This window comes from Mytilus galloprovincialis, chromosome 12 (genome assembly GCF_965363235.1).
Source record: "Mytilus galloprovincialis chromosome 12, xbMytGall1.hap1.1, whole genome shotgun sequence".
NCBI classification, from domain to species: domain Eukaryota; kingdom Metazoa; phylum Mollusca; class Bivalvia; order Mytilida; family Mytilidae; genus Mytilus; species Mytilus galloprovincialis.
The window spans coordinates 36,062,146-36,080,195 of record NC_134849.1 but is presented as its reverse complement, the minus strand read 5'-3'; the positions used below and the strand labels follow the sequence as shown (position 1 = coordinate 36,080,195).

General features: G+C 32.5%; 1 long non-coding RNA gene across 1 annotated transcript in view; it reads right to left on the bottom strand.

Annotated features, from left to right (window-relative positions):
• LOC143055683 (uncharacterized) overlaps positions 1-18,050 on the bottom strand; it is a 45,537-nt gene that overhangs the window by 14,456 nt on the left and 13,031 nt on the right. Inside the window, exon 2 of the long non-coding RNA XR_012972130.1 lies at positions 8,101-8,308. This is a non-coding gene — a long non-coding RNA (uncharacterized LOC143055683). The remainder of the gene's footprint in view (positions 1-8,100; positions 8,309-18,050) is intronic.

Here is an 18,050-nt window from a genome sequence, read left to right as displayed (position 1 = left end):
TGATTAATGGGTATCTTAAATGTGCATTTTTTTACATAAAAAATAAGAGTAAGGTAAAACGACTGAAAAATGTCTCATAATTCTGTAAAAGCATATGAAAATTAAAAATGTAAGTTGATAACCCCATCTTTGTTAGTTGGTTGTACCATATTAATCTTACCAAATTTTAAAAGATACTACAAAAAAACCAATTAAACAGCTTCTCATTGTAGATACTTCTTCACTTTTAACATATCCCGCTTGACGCTTGAATATCTGATCTTTCTTAGAAATTACCAAAACAAACGAGGCGATTAACAGAAAAGAAAATACCCCCCCCCCCCCCCCCCAAAAAAAAAGAAGAAAAAATGTGCAAAAAAAAAAAAAAAAAGACTAAAAAAATGGGGTGTAAAAACGTACAATTTTCTTATATTTAAAAATTAAGAATAAGGTAAAACGAGTGAAATATTGAAATGGTCGTAATCGGAATTGGTCAATTGATGTACGTAAGCATTGCAATTTCTGTATATCCATAACCATCAGTATTTTGCTAAAAAATCATGATCTTACATCAGGAGTTAACAAATCTTGACGTATCATTTCGTCCACTATTACAGATAAAGTCAACCTAACATCCTTCTCCTGCATTGTGTCAGAAATTACACAAACATTACACCATAATAAAACAGTTCGTGTCAGAGATCATACCAATATGATCATTGACAAAAACGCTGCAATAGTGGAAAACAAATTGAAAACAACAAATCAGAAGTATGGCAAAGAGACGAAGGTCAACTTTGTCAGAGTTGAAATCTCAGTTTCTTTAGATTTTCAAAATTTATTAATGAACAACTAACGGTAATTAAAGTCATAAGAAACCTCAAATTAAAAAAAATAATGCATATATGTTTTTTATAACTCAATGGATAGTTTTCATTATTAAACTTATGTACATATACTTTTTTCTGAAGAAAATTCTTTAATTTGTTCATATTAAGAAGAAGTTTACATTATTCTAATTGTTTCCTTCCAGGAAGCAATTCCCCGACATATTTTCCGTATGCAAAGTGACCTCCGTGTGACCCATCTCGTAAAAATCCGGTGATCGCAATACGCATGGATGTCCTTAAGATAAACTATTACCCGATTGTACATGTTAAAAACGTGCTCAATATCCATGCTTTTTGGTGGATTGTTGACAAACAGGTGACAATCGTTAAACTTCGGCTTCAAAACACGAACTTTAATTACCTGCTATATTTTCACAAGACTAACCGATTGAAAAAAAAATTGACGATTATACGAAATTTATGCGAAAAAAAATGATAAAATCGTGCACAGAAGACTAAGTTTATGGTGTTTGTATGCATTGGTTCAAGAATTGGAATAACATTATTTTTCACCGGTCACTTGTTTATTATGACTTTAGATAGAATTACAGAATCTAAAAAAGTCTTAGCTCAAGCTCGCCAGCATGCTTACTTCGTTTTATGTTCCAGTTTTGTAAGATCCATAATTCATTGCAATTTAATATAACATTTTTTGGTAAGGGCTGTTTGACTGATCCTCGAGAACGGATAATTACATTGTTTTCGATTTTTCTTTTTGTTTTTTTTGTTTTTTTTTTTGTTCACTTCCAATAAATTTTAAATATATGCTCCAAAATAGATGATAGATAGCCATTTTTTTATATTTTGTTTGACAGTTTGGGCTTATCAATGTCTTTTCTCTCTTAAATCTATTTTACAGAGGATGACCTAGAGGTCACTCCGATGTATTGTTATCGCTTAAATTTCCGTCATGCATAAATTAGTCAAATTAGTTTTGGGTTTTCAACACCAGTGAAAAAAGTGCATTTTCATACCTGCGATTTCTGTTCTCCGGTTGTACGATGTTTCAGCAAAATATGGAATCATTTCAGTTGTTGATTTAGTGGTGAAAATTTGACTGAATTATATCTTAATAAATACGTTTTTATATGTTTAATTGGTGTTTAAGAAAGAGGTCAGGTGCTCTTGTTCATTCATAAAATTATCGTTCATTCATAAATTTATCGTAAAACAAAAATTACTACACAGGGTTATACGTGTAGTGTAAATGACCACCTGTAATCTAAAAATAGCGGTCTCACTAATAACGACAAGAAGAATTTTTAGCGACAGGAAGCGTCAAGAACGGACAAGAAGAATAAATTTAGCGACAAGAAGACTATTTAGCGACATCAAAACTTCTCGTATCGAATGAGGATGACACATATCAAATGATCAATTATGTGTGTGACTTAGTTTTAAGAAATTATGTCAAAGTAACACTATGAAAATATTAGTAAGCTGAAATATATATTTATTTTTTACATGTTTATGTCTTGGGGGATATTTTATTTCTGTCCCATTTTTCAACATTAGCGTCTCGAAAGGTGAAATGTTTTAACTGAATGGTTAATTTAAATTAAATTAATTATGAAAATTGTTAAAATTAAATCAATAAAAGTAATTTTTGCCCAGTTACAAACACTACCAGGGGATAATCCATAACCTGGTAAACTTGTCTCCTTGTGAAATATAAAACATATCAAAAATGATTTCCTGCTTAAGTCTTTTATTGATATAAAGTCAAAACTGTCAGGTTTAATTCTTATATATGTAGATGAAAAATAAAAGTCCCCAAAACATTTAAAACATGGCAGCAATCGCTTTTACAGCCTTTAAGGCTTTGATTGTTTTACAGAAGAGTGTCCACCATGCACTTGCACTGCACTATAATAATAGTAGAATAGAATAATCCTATACAAGTAGATGAAAATTATATAAACATGCAATCGTAATATTAATAATATATATATAACAACAAACCAGTGTATTCTCTACGACTATTATTATATAAGTATAATAGTCCAAGGTATACTGATTTCTTGCACTACAATAAAATAGTTATTACGGTGAGGTTGAATTTCCTGTCATTTATTCATCATCCAAGCACGAACTTGTATCAGAAAAAATATCTCTGTAAATTAACCCCAGTTTCAGGTATAGAGATGTGATCTGTTTCTGTGACATGTGCTTTTGACCATCCACAAGAACCAGCTGTCATCCGATGTTCAGTACTTCAGTACTTTGATTACAATTTACTACTGGTACATCAATTAGATATCAGTACCGGTACCACATATCTTCTAAACCAAATACATGTATAAATCAGAATGATATACCCACATGTTATGTCATCCTATCTACTATTTATTATCTTAGATATCAAAAGTTTAACAAAGAAAGTAACACCCCCCCCCCCCCCCCCCTGTTTGGTTTTAAACAGATATCAGTTAAAATATTGATATTCAGGAATGTATCATTTGTGCAGTACAGTAGTACAATGACAGATTTGGGAGGAGGGGTGTATTGTTGTCATACATATGTCGTTGGTCCAGACAAATCATTTATCATGTCAAAATCATGATACAGAAGGAAATTTCCAGATGCACGATCAGAATTTTACAGAAAATATTTCTTACTGAATATAGAAAAATAGAACATCTTCCCCTACTCCCCTTTTCATGACCCTTATAAATCGGATAGTTTTGTTTGTTTTATTAAACTGTTTTTATTTTCGAAAATAATATTTGTACAAGGTGTTGTTAATAACTGTAATGGACATTACATATATATGCCATGCTTTCTCACACGACGTCGTACTTTTATTTTCTCTTCCTGTGCAATATGATATTAAACTCATTATGCAGAGCAATTTTTTATGACTACTTGCATAATTGTTAAATCGTATTAAACATGTTAAATTCTGTATCAGATTTATATTAATATTAAAGTTACATATATCTTGAATATTGAAAACGGATTCAAATTATTTACTGGCTTTCATATTGATTTAAAAATATTTGGTTTGTCGTTTTTTTTTTTTTTTTTTTTTTTTTTCCATTGTAGATGTGAGAAAAAGCAGCTCTGTTTCTCTTAAAATTGTCAAATGGTGTCTTATGTCGTCTGAATACATAATGTATGTTATTGATCCGTAATAATTATCTTTTCAAAATGTTTATTTGGCACGCATACTCGATAGAAGTGCGGACGTGAAAGAAAACACTCTTCACGTAAACGTCAACGAAGATTGCATTTTATCTTTAAAAAAATACAAAATATAGATCTAAATAAAGAAATATAAAAATATATATATATACATATTTATAAGAAGCTACGGGTAAATAACTCAAGTATTTCAAGAATTTTCTCTTATAATATCTATTAGGGTCTATATTTCTTATAATAACACAAATTATTTGCCGACTTTATGTTCTGTGACTTTTTGTCAGGACTGTGGTTACAGATGCTTACTAAATGCTACTTGTCATCTTATCTATCATAGATTCTTTTTATGTTTTACATTATTTCTAAGAGATAAAACTGCGTTTTAGAGAAGTTTGGTATACGTTTTAGTTTTCAAACAACTATTTTACCACTTACATCACTGAGAAAAAAATACTCAGCTGAGAAAAAAAATTCTCAGCTGAGAATATTCTCAACGTTGAGAATATTTTTTTATGGCGGATAAAAAAGTTCTCATTCTTAGCTGAGTAAAATAATTCATTCTGAGAATATTTTTTTACTCAGCAAAAAAAAGTTTTATGGCGCCTTTGTTAGACTTGTATGATTTTAAAATAAAATAGTTTCTTGTGTATATTTCGGAGTTTAGTATGACGTCCATTATCACTGAATTAGTATACTTTTTTGTTTAGGGACCAGCTGAAGTATGCCTCCAGGTGCGGGAGTTTCTCGCTGCGTTGAAGACCCATTGGAGTCCTTCGGCTGTTGTTTGCTCTTGGTCGGGTTGTTATCTCTTTGACACATTCCCCATTTCAATTCTCAATTTTTTTGTTGTCGGACCCAACATAAAACAATGGGAAATAACGGAAACAAGAAAAAAATCAAATGTCTGACATGTGACACACAAAACACAAACATGCCATACATCAACCAACGATAACCACTGAATTACGGGTTTCTGACTATGTGTGCATGCCTGCTTATAATACTATCACATATAGTTTGGTTTTTTTTTCCAGTCAAACGCAATTAAGACAACTGCTGTGTCAAAATTGTGCCATCAACTATTACGCATGTTATACATGTCTGCATGAAGACAAGGATTTTGTCATTCGTTACCTCATCAAATGTTACAAATTAGACTTGACATACCCTTTGTATGTTTCGTTGTAGTAAATGTTATAAAAATTTATGAAACTAACTAATGTGTGTATAATTGTTATAAATACACAGTTATTATTAGTATGACATGTTTTATGGATGTTGCGAGTGCGAATCCCGCACAATGCAGGTGCTTGTTGAGTCGAATTTTGATAAGCTGTTTGCAAGGCGTTAAGGACTTGCTTGATAAATCCTTAACGCCTTAAAAAGTAAACAGCTTTTAAAAGTTCAACTCAACATGCACATAAACATAGTCAAGAGCCCCTTAATTCAGTGGTTGTCGATGGTTGCTGTCTTTTATGTTTGGTTTTTGTGTGTCACGGGTCAGACTGTTCATGTTTCTCCTATGGCACTCCTGTTGTCTTTTTAAACAGTTGTTACTATATAACTTCATGTACACCATACTTAAATTAATCACAGTTGCATGGAACAAATATTGGCTTGTGTTCAATTTGGTGGCACATTTAATGTAACCATTTGTTTTAGGAAGCAATTTATGGCGAATTATATTAGGTAAAATATGAACGATACACGTCGGCCAATACACAGGTATAGTAATGGTACATATATAAGGCATAATTATACATGTATGGCGAGTAAGAGGGGGTGTCGAAGACACATTTCTGTTTAAGGCACTTGTCAGAATAATACATGACAACGAGAAGGAGCACAAAAATAATACGGAATACAACTCTACAACTGAGCATGGAAGACATACGCCGAGAACACAACACCAACCTTCAAATAGAACATACAGACGTTCAATAGAGAATACAAAGTTTAAATTTTGACGATTTATGTGGGAAAAAAAAGTAAATTAGGTGATCCCGTCAATGTCTTAGCTTCACAGTGGTAGTGAGCATTTTGAAAAACAGATACATTTTACACTACTTTATCGGAAAAGTTTAACCAGAATCATTTAAACGTCACAGTATAATCATTCACCAAGGTTAACATGCCAAAAGCAACAATGCTATTTTGATCTACAACCTTGGCCCTATCTTTAATGTTTGTAATATACACATGACAGATACAATAATTCAATATCATCCCACAACACAATAAAAAAGCAACAAGTTACTATTATTATTATCTTTTAGTATTTACTATACTGTATTTGTTTATTTTGTAAGGTACAACAAGATAGTTTTATCATCATTAATATGTTTCAGAACTGCCATTGGTATGGGTAAATAATTACTGCCACAGTGTCTGCAAGATATGCGTACGCTTCTAGGGATCCTAAAATCCATCCCAGTAAATAGTGGTAAAAGTGAGACAAAAGATACCAAACAAATATTTAAACTAATAAGTTTTTGGTGGTGTTCGTGTTGCCTATTCTTTAGTTTTCAATGTTGTGTCCTGTGTACTATTATCTGTTTTTTTTCTTTTTCTTTGTTAGCTATGGAGTTGTCAGTTTATTTTCGATCTATGAATTTGGTTGTCCATCTGTTATCTTTCGCACCACTTTTCGCAGACGAACTGACAGAAGCATAGCCCAAAATTACAGCACAAACTATATAGTAGAAGCCAAATTGACAACAGCACGGCACAACATGAAAAACTACAGACAGAGCTACCCGAACCGGACCATAATCAAGGAGCGATCTAAGTTTGTCTATCAGGGTAATCAGAAATAACTCCACATGCGGTACCCAACATGTGGCTCATGTTAGTACCAATTTGTTGAAAATAATAATTGCAGAGAATTTAAACAATTCGGCCCCATAAACCATAAAAACGAATGACGAAACATGCAACTACAAGTGCTGATCTTCAATTCAATACTTATAAACATTGAATTATATTGTTAAACACGTTGTATAATGCACGTGGTAGTACTAAATAAACAAAGAATTTTGTAAATTGTTTAGTATACCTCTTTAAATATGCATTACCACGAGTTATTGTTCACGCGATCTATAAAAAATGCAACATGTGTTTTACATAGCCATTATCATTAATACGCGATTACATGTTGCGTTTGAGATTGGTTAAAGAATAGAAAATACATTTATCAATAAATTTCATGAAGCGAAAGTTGAATTATATAACAGAAGCCGCAAAGAACTCTGGAAGTCTTGCATGGCATGGGTGTGATAGTTTATCTGCAAATTGACATTTTTAATACTTTGCTGTATACAGATATTAATCATCATGACAGGCAATATTTTGACATAAGTTGCGATGTGCGAATAGTGAGAGTATTTACTTTTCTTTTTAAGCCATTTTACATGTATTTTTGACGTCAAATCATCGATCAAAACTTTTCAACACTTTTGTGAAGAATGTCTTCAGCATTAACTTTGCTTCACATATGATATTTCAATTTTACTCTCTTAATGATGTACTTTAAATTTTAGAAAAAAACCAACATGGAATTTGAAATTGATTTATTCCATTATAATATTGACCGCCAATAGCCAATAGAGATGAAAATGCGTCAAACACTATCAATCATTTGTTATTTCATACACAAAGTCAGGGCATCATCCATATATAAGCCGATGTTTTGGTTTTGGTATTATTGCATGGAGCATATTTCAATTTAAAATGTACAGTTGATGGCATTTTTTTTTACTAAACCATGGGTTGTATTGCGCTTGCTATGGACAATGTAAATCTGAACGGCGTAGTGCATGGTGTGGCATGTAAAATCAGATAGAAGTTTTAAAAAAACATGACTGTGCACATCGCCATGTCATGAAGTTACAAGAAGGACACGTTTGGGTGAATTCTGAAATGTAAGACGTTGCATTATCGAGTGCACAAGAGATGAACTATCGGACGACAACGAGGCAAGATGTTAGGGTTGCTCCCAAAACGAGTATAGCATCTAACAATTAGGACAACGGAATCTGCCGAAATTTGCCGATATCAGTAATAAGTATAATGAAAAATATCCACTTACCACTCTGAGATCTACGATACTCTCTAACTGACCATGTTTGGTATCTATGGAAACTATATCGATGAATTCTAAATTTGCTTTTATTTCCACTGGGTGCAGACCGTTGTTATAAGGTCGTACACGTTCGTTATATTTGTGAAATGCAGTTGTAAACACGTGTTTTGTTTCTTCTTTATAGTCTATATCTCCATAGCAATGGACCGGTGACCTGCAAAGGAAATAAACTTTGAATGTATCTATTAAATCTTACAAACAATACCAGGTTTATTATCGATTACGATAGACACGTGGTGCGAGGCGCATCAAGTGTATTTGCGACTTATCAGTGGCGCTAAAACCGGAACAGTATAAACCAACAACGAAGTTTACAAAAAAACATTATAATGAGGAGATGTGAAATTATTGCTGATAATACAACAATCCAGCACAGTCCAACATGATCTGCATGTAAGCAATTAATCAACGTTTGAAAGTCCCTCTTTGACCAAAATGTTTGCGTATGAAAATCTTAAATTGAACTGGTTGTACATCGCTTTTGGGTTTCTTTCTAAATGATAAGAGGCTTTTGGCTAATACCATTTATTACCAATTGCAAAACTAAGAAATACGTTGGTGTAATAAAAGCCAGTTAAAATATTGTATCGATCTGACAATCTCGAATCTGATTATTAGTATAATCGATGACCATTCTTTAAAACAAACAAACACACAGAAAAATGAATTATTTGAAAGTAACATTAAATTGACTGATTTATGTCCAGTGGCAAATATTCCATTATATTCAAGACATACTATAAATTAAAAAGAAAAAAAAATCAAACTGCATACCCAAATGCAAATATATCAATGTGTTTCATTTTTAATAATTGTTTACACAATTGAATTATTTCTGAATAAGACAATTATCATTATTCTGTGATTCATAGTGACAAGAACGCAAACTACCTCATCATTACACGACCATTAACACTGTCAGGTGGCTTGAATGGTGCAGCTATTCTATTTAAGTACGGTTTGTGTTATTTAAGTCATACGAAACAGTGGGCAATACATTAACAGTCTAATTATTTTATACGAAACAGTGGGCAATACATTAACACTAATTATTTTAAGACGTTATTTTATTGCACTTTCAAACGTAAGGAAATCAAGAAAAGAATATCACAAACGCTATATAAATTGTTACAGCATTTAACGTCTGCTTCAAAGACAGATAATTTGATGAACGTAAAAGATCGATTAGTTAAAACAGCTGTGGAAAGACTGAAGGCGTAGTCTGCAATATGCTGAAATGTAGTTTTTAATCAATGCATGGTATTAAAGATATCATTCAGTGCAGTATGATCTTTTGCCTTCTGTTGAAAGTGAGAAATTTACTAGAATCCTTTTAAATAATATCAGATTATTACATGGCATTTTTCATATCGCATGTATTATCAGCCCTAGGTTCAATATTAGCCCAAGAGCCGCATGGCTCGAGGGCTGATATTGACCGAGGGCTGATAATACATACGATATGAAAAATGACATGTTATGATCTTTTTATCATATGCTTCAACAGTAGAGAAAAATAATAGATTCATATATTGATCCTTTTACGTGATTCCCGAAAAGAAGTTGAAAGAGTAAATAGTTCACGGACGTCGGACCCAAAATCTGATACATTCGATATGAAATCTATCATATGCCTCAACAAAGAAATAAAACACAATTTAATATGGACGAATCGACAAAAAAATAATTCAACAATATACATAATAAACATTGTTTGAAAAAGTCAACTTTTTTTAAAGTAACTTTCTAAATTATGTTTCAGAAAATCTAAAAAAATGCATTTATTTAATATTTTTTTTTTTTTTTTTTAATTTAATTTAATTATTCTACACAATATACTTTCCAGTATTCAAATAATTGTTTTGTACACTACTTTGTAATATTTTTCCACTGAAAACGTAGCATTGAGGTATATTTTCCGGAATTTGCCGAGTATCACCGGAATGCCATGTGATAACGTTACTGAAAGGCATGTGATAACAATCGAAGCATGTGATAAACTTTTCATATCAGCCCGCTAAACACCAATTCGAAAAATATGGAAAATACTTTAATTTAATGTTTTTATCATACGGTAAAAATAATATGTTATTTAGTCTAAGTATATGATAAATATATTTATGAAATATGTGGGTTTTTTTTTAAATAAATGTATACATTGTATGAAATACATGTTTTCTCTGAATTGGGTCAGCGAGAATTTAATGAGTCTAATTAAAAATCACGAAAGAATGAATCCGCGAACTCAGTTTCAAAATAACAAGCTTTTCAAAAAGATTGCTATGAATTGATAGTACATTAATAACAGAACTAAAAAAAAAACATAAAACTTTGAAACATGAAATTTTGCATTGGATAGAGATATACGGGGATGGTTGAGATCTCACAAAACAGGTTTATATATGGAACGCCAAAACTGTCTTGTTATGACCATTTTCATTATATGATGTGCATTTACCTTTATATGATGTGCACTTGTCATTATATGATGTGCATTTACCTTTACATGATGTGCACTTGTCATTATATGATGTGCAAACACCTTTATATGACGTGCAAATATGCTTATATTATGTGCTAGTATCTATATATGATGTCCAAACATCTCTATATGATGTGCAAATATACTTATATGATGTGCATAAATACTTATATGATGTGCAAATGTTCTTATATGATGTGCAAGCATACTTATATGATGTGCAAACATTCTTATATGATGCGCAAATATCCTTTTATGATGTGCACATATACTTATATAATGTGCAAATGTACTTATATGATGTGCAGTTATACTTATATGATGTGCAAACATCCTTATATGATGTGCAAACATCCTTATATGATGTGCAAACACCCTTATATGATGTGCATTTTTCCTTATATTATGTGCAAACATCTTTATATGATGTGGTTGTGTCATTATATTATGTGCTTGTAATCTTATATCATGTGGTTCGGTTAACTTCATTATATGATGTCGAAACGTCATTATATGATGTGCTTTCATCGTCGTTATGGTCAATGAACATGATTACGATTAGAATGATTACTGTCTACGTCATAACTGATTCCGATCTGCTTCTGCAGAATAAATATAAACCCGGATCAAATCTGTAGCTATCGTTTGGAAAATGGTTGAGATGGAAAAAAACAAAAAAACCTTGACATGTTTATTCCTCGATTTAAGATGAAAAAATCACACCAGATATTCAGTATTGGAAAATTGTCAAATTGTGAATTGCAAAGTTTAGTTTTAATCAATGGGTCTACATTAATGAACATACGAGGTCTGCAATAATGGGCATACAGTTAAAGTTATTAAATTAAAAGAAATGATTCTTTTATGTCATGCTCTATGCTCATTGTACTAGGCTTATATTTGACAATATCTGTATACCTTGCGTTAGCGGCTTTTTTTTTAAAGAAGTAAATACATGAATTTCCAGTATGTTCATTGTTTTGTAAAGTTTGCTTTGCTGATCATTTTAGCTGTGGAAGTTTGTCTTTATATATCACTTTTCTGAAGAAAGACTCAAAAATGGACAAAAACCGGACATTGATAGGGTAATGACCAATATAATGGACCGGTCATTTGCAACCCCCATAAAGAGGGGATAGGAAGAAATTAAAGGAGCCTTTAATTTTGATTTTTTTTTAAATAAAATGGTGGTATTCAATTGTTTATATTTATAGATTTGACGCAGTATAATGTTTTTGCGATGTGTTCGTTGTGCGTAAATACTTTGTTGCCAGACAAAAACTTTTTAGAAATAAGGGGCCAAAACAGCACTTAAAACAAGCAATTCTTAGGGTTCTTTGATATGTTGAATCTAGCAATATATTTAGATTTCGGATATTGGACAATATAATAGGTAATTGCCCAATTTCAACTTTTGAAAATCTTAGACTACATTTATTATGTGTCATAAACCTATGATTTGTCAGTTATTAAATAATGAATTAATTCAAATTCAGACCTGTATAAAGCTGGAATGGTTATGTCCATACTTGCCCTAACTCTTTAGGGTTCGACCCTCATCGTACTCCCCCCCCCCCTCCCCAGTAAAAATTAATAGTTTTGACTCGAAAGACGTCAATTTCACGCCTAGCTCCGCTAGCCTCATCTGTTAAAATCTAAATCCTTATTTTTTTCAACAAATAATTTCTTCTAGCAGAGTATGGTTTCATCTGAAACTAGTAATATTGAATGAAGGTGTGATAAATATCAATGAGACCATAACCGGCATATCCAAATTAAATTCCAAGTCGCAAACAACTTCCACACTTGAAGTTCTAGATCCACTATTGACGTGCTATTTTAAACTTATATAATGCAAAAAGAATTTAATGCGGTTTTTTGTTTTGTTATTAAGAACAAATGTATTGAGAAAGGTGTGTGTAATTGTTCTCTGGTGGGTTTTTTAGGGGGATGGGGGGGGGGGGGCGTGTAAAGTTTATGTCTTTGGAATGATTGTGGTTTTTTTTTCCTATTTCACGGTAATGAATTGGAAAAAAATTAGAGGAATTCCCATCTTTCCTACCGCGTCCTCACCACCAATGTTGAAAATTGAAAATGACAATAATTATAATTTACTTATTTTTAAATCTGTTCTTATAATATAAAGAAAGAAGATGTGGAATGATTGCCAATGAGACAACTCTCCACAAGAGACCAAAATGACACAGAAATTAACAACGATAGGTAACCGTAAGGCCTTCAACAATGAGCAAAGCCCATACCGCATAGTCAGTATAAAAGGCCCCATGATGATAATGTAAAACAATTCAAACGAGAAAACTATTTTGCTAAGAAAAGGTTTATAAATAAGTATCAAAATAATAGGCAATAAAACAACAAAACTCATAAGAACCAAAATTGCCCAAAATGGGACCTTAAAATTTACCATAGAATAAATTCAGACACATTGAACTATTATTTTTTTTAATCTATTGTAGTTTTAAAGATAAACGCAAAATATTAAAAGTCACCGCCGTAAATCTTCACTTAGAAAAATTGAAAACACAACTCTCTATCTGTCAGAGACCACCAGGCCTCAGTAAACAAAAAATAAATACAGTGTTTTTATGTTCATTCAGACACAAATCTAATTAAATTACAGATATTGTGTGTCCAAGCTATGCTTACGCGGATCTGAAAACGCTCCATTCTATTTTCTGTTTAAAGGTCACCAGTGGGATTCTCGGTTTTGTCGGATTTATATACACCTTCAAAAATGTGAAGGCTGAATTTCATTGGCTGATGTAATATTTACTAGAACAAACAGTATCAAAGGACTAAAGTACTGAACATCGGATGACCGCAAGTTCTCGTGGATGGTCACACGCACTTGTCTAAAATAAAATCACATCTCAATACCTGAAAGTGAGGTTAACTTACAGAGATATATTTTTTTCTGAGACAAGTTCGTGCTTGGATGATGAATAAATGACAGGGAATTCAACCTCACCGTAATCACAATTATATTGTAGTGATACAAATCAGTATACTCTGGTTTGTTGTTATATATTAAATTAATATTTGTATATAACAGTTACATGTATAGTTTTACATAATTTTGATCCAAATGCTATAGCATTCTATTCTATTATTCTAATAATAGTGCAGTGCAAGTGCATGGTGAAAACTCTTCTGTAATAATTCGGATTTTCTAATAGTTTGGATTTATGTAGGCATTCATTTTTCCCGCATAAACGTTTTTGAGATATTCTTCCGCATGCGTTGACACAATTGTTCTGTACGTGTGCATATATATTACTTACAAATGTATAAATATATTTCTAACGACGCAAAATTTTCATATTATTAATTTAATATGTTCTAAAAAAATGTTTTAATGAGTATTACTTGAAGCGACAAGGAATGTTATTTTGCACCCGATTATGTCGGCGTTTTTATACGATCGGTTACATGTACCAGTCAAAATCGAAAGTCAAATCTCTGTTGCGACAATACATCGGAATGCCCCCACGGTCATCGTTATGTAAACATGAAGTGTGGGCAGGAGGACGTGTACTTTCTTATTCCAGGACAAACATATTTTTCAACTTTAATGAAAAAACTCTTTTTTTAAAATAATATGGTTTTTTTTTTTAATTTCATTATTGTTTTATTTTTTCTCTCATTTTAATGGAAACAATTATTTTGATTCCCTCCTGAAAAAGATAAAATATCTTTCAAGAAACTTGGAATCAAACATTTACAAAAAAACATGCCCCCTTTCCCCCTTTCCCCCTTTCCCCCCCAAAAAATCAATGGTCAGTATGTTAGCCCTGTTTACGGAGTTGTATATCTGAACGGCTTTTCTTTTATATTACGGGAAACTGTCTAGTGGCGGTGCTTTCATGGTAGCATGTTAGCCTCTAGTGTTGCTGGTCGTAGGTGCGATTTCCGGCCGGTTTAAAACCAAAGAATTTTAAATTGGTATTTGCTGCTTCCCTGCTAAATTAAGGAGTAAAATCAAAGACTTGTTCGGCTCGGAATCAGAATAATCTGTCCGGATAACACCGTAAGCTGAAATGGATTTCTGCGAAGTAGCATGTTAAAAATCCGACTCAGGGTGTCGGGCTATTACAAAACAGGGTTAATATTCATTTCACATTAATATGTTCCCATACGAATATGCACCTGTCCCAAGTCAGGAGCCTGTAATTCAGTGGTTGTCGTCTGTTGATGTGTTACATACCAGTATTTGTTCTTCGTTCATTTTTTGTACATACATTATGCCGTTAGTTTTCTCGTTTGAATTGTTAAACATTTGTCATTTCGGGGCATTTTATAGCTGATTATGCGGTATGGGCTTTGCTCTATGTTGAAGGCCGTACGGTGACCTATAGTTGTTAATTTCTGTGTCATTTGGTGTCTTGTGGAGAGTTGTCTCATTGGCAATCATACCACATAGTCTTTTATATATCACTATTCCGCTGGACGTCAAGCATACATTCATAATCATGTAAGTGTGCAATAAATGCATGAAAACATAATAAAAAGATGCAAGCAAATGTCATGCACCGAGTTGAAGGTCATCCCATATCTCCTTTCATTCCTTTTTTTTTCTTTTTTTTTTTGGGGGGGGGGGGGGGGTTGGCTCGGTGGCCGAGTAGTCCGAGTATCTAGTCTGTCAACACTTACATGTAGGTTGTGAGTTCGAATCCCACACGTGGCAGTTAAGCTCGACTCCTATCTCAATTGAATAGAATTATTAGTTTTTCCGAAAGTCGGTGTTTCTTTCCGGGGACTTCGGCTTCCTCCATCTATATAAACTCACTGCCACGAAGTAGCATGATCGTGTTGAAAGTGGCGTTTAAAAGCAATCAATCAACAAATTAATCAACCAATCATCCATACCGGTATAATTGTATATACAAGAGCGGATAATTTTGTAGCTATCGTTATAAAATGTTTTTAAAATTGACGTTGAGTTCATTGGTGTTTTTTGCAATGAATAGAAATAGGAAGATATGATATGAGTGCCAATGAGACAACTCTACATCTAAGTCATAATGTGTAAAAGTTAAACAATTATAGGTTAAATTACGGCCTTCAACACGGAGATTTTACTCAAACCGAACAGCAAGCTATAAATGAGAGGCACACAATTTGTTTTATCATATTTTCGCCGCTACCGGGAAATTCTTCTTCTAGTTCCTGCATTAATTGATCTTAATCTTCCGCCGAAATGTTGGAAACGTTAATTTTTTGTTAAAATGCACTGTCTCACTTTATCTTAAAAATGCACTTTCGCTTAAAAGATTAAAGATCTATTTCTAAAACGTAATAAGTTAACTGTATGCTCATCATTGTAGATCCCGTATATTCATTATTAACCCATCGATTGAAAATTCATAATTTGACAATTTTCCATCAATATTTGGTGTGATTTTTTTTCATCTTAAATCGAGGAACAAACATGTCAAGGTTTTTCTCTTTATAAATAACTTTAGATTTGATCCGGGTTTATATCAATTCTGCAGAAGCAGATCGGAATCAGTTATGACGTAGACAGTAATCATTCTAATCGTAATCATGTTCATTGACCATAACGACGATGAAAGCACATCATATAATGACGTTTCGACATCATATAATGAAGTTAACCGAACCACATGATATAAGATTACAAGCACATAATATAATGACACAACCACATCATATAAAGATGTTTGCACATAATATAAGGGAAAATGCACATCATATAAGGGTGTTTGCACATCATATAAGGATGTTTGCACATCATATAAGGATGTTTGCACATCATATAAGTATAACTGCACATCATATAAGTACATTTGCACATTATATAAGTATATGTGCACATCATAAAAGGATATTTGCGCATCATATAAGAATGTTTGCACATTATATAAGTATGCTTGCACATCATATAAGAACATTTGCACATCATATAAGTATTTATGCACATCATATAAGTATATTTGCACATCATATAGAGATGTTTGGACATCATATATAGATACTTGCACATAATATAAGCATATTTGCACGTCATATAAAGGTGTTTGCACATCATATAATGACAAGTGCACATCATGTAAAGGTAAATGCACATCATATAATGACAAGTGCACATCATATAAAGGTAAATGCACATCATATAATGAAAATGGTCATAACAAGACAGTTTTGGCGTTCCATATTTATACCCCTGGGTTTTTGCGCCTGTCCAGAGTCTCTGGTCTTTGTTAGACTTGTATGGTGTTTTTTATTTAAGTTAATTTATATGTTTTGGAGTTCAGTGTGACGTTTATTTTCACTGAACTAGTACACACATTTATTTTAATAGTGGCCAGCTGGAACCACTTCCAGTTGCGTGAGTTTCTCGCTGCATTGAAACCCCATTTGTGGGGTTCCCTTCTCAATTTTAAATATTTATCTGCAGATATTATAAAAATTAGACTGTATTACTTCAAATATAACGACTTACGTTAATCAAACCTGATATTGCAAGAAGCTATAAATATATTTTTTTACGAAAATCAAACACTTGATCTTCGGATATAAGAAGAAAAATTACGCAACTTAAAGGTGTTAATGTTCTCATCTATATTATAGTAATAAGACAAGTCCGTCCCTGCGAGGCCAAAACTGTCGTTTAATTTCCATATGTCATCATTCTCATTAAAACGAATGATTTTATGATTTCCGTTCCAACAATAAAATTGAGAATGAAAATGGTGCATGTTTCTGTGATTACCTGTCGTCGTGTACGTGTGCGTTTGCGTCCAAATCGTTTGAATGCCAACAACATTAATGTTTAGAGGAACAAAAACATCAAAAAATTAAATTAAAAAAATGAACAGAGCAACCAAATCGTCTAAGATATACCTTACTTGAAGATGTCGGCAATTAGGTCTAAGTATAGACCTATGAGAATGAGACAGCTCATAGGGACAATACAAATATTAAAAGTCCAATAAAAAAAAAATGTTCTGTGTCATTTGGTCTCTTGTGAACAATGGTCTCACTGGCAATCGTATCACATCATCTGACTTTTTGGAATGTTGGGTCTTCAATGCTCTTCAACTTTATACTTGTTTGAATTTTTGACTACTTTGATCTGATTGTCACTGATGAATCTTATATAGACGAAACGCGCGTCTGGCGTATCAAATTATAAGCCTGGTACCTTTGATAACTATTCAACTTTCATAAACACGTGCTTTGAAGATAAAGAAACGCGACGAAAATAGAAACGACAGACCCAAAAGAATACATTGAAAACTAAAACTTGAGGACCTCGAACACCATGAAAGCCATGAGCTTCGAAAAGATAAGAATATATATCCTGATTTACAAGTGGCACATGTTGTTATAGTATATGCATGAAAATTCGATTATAAATTGGGTTCGGTAA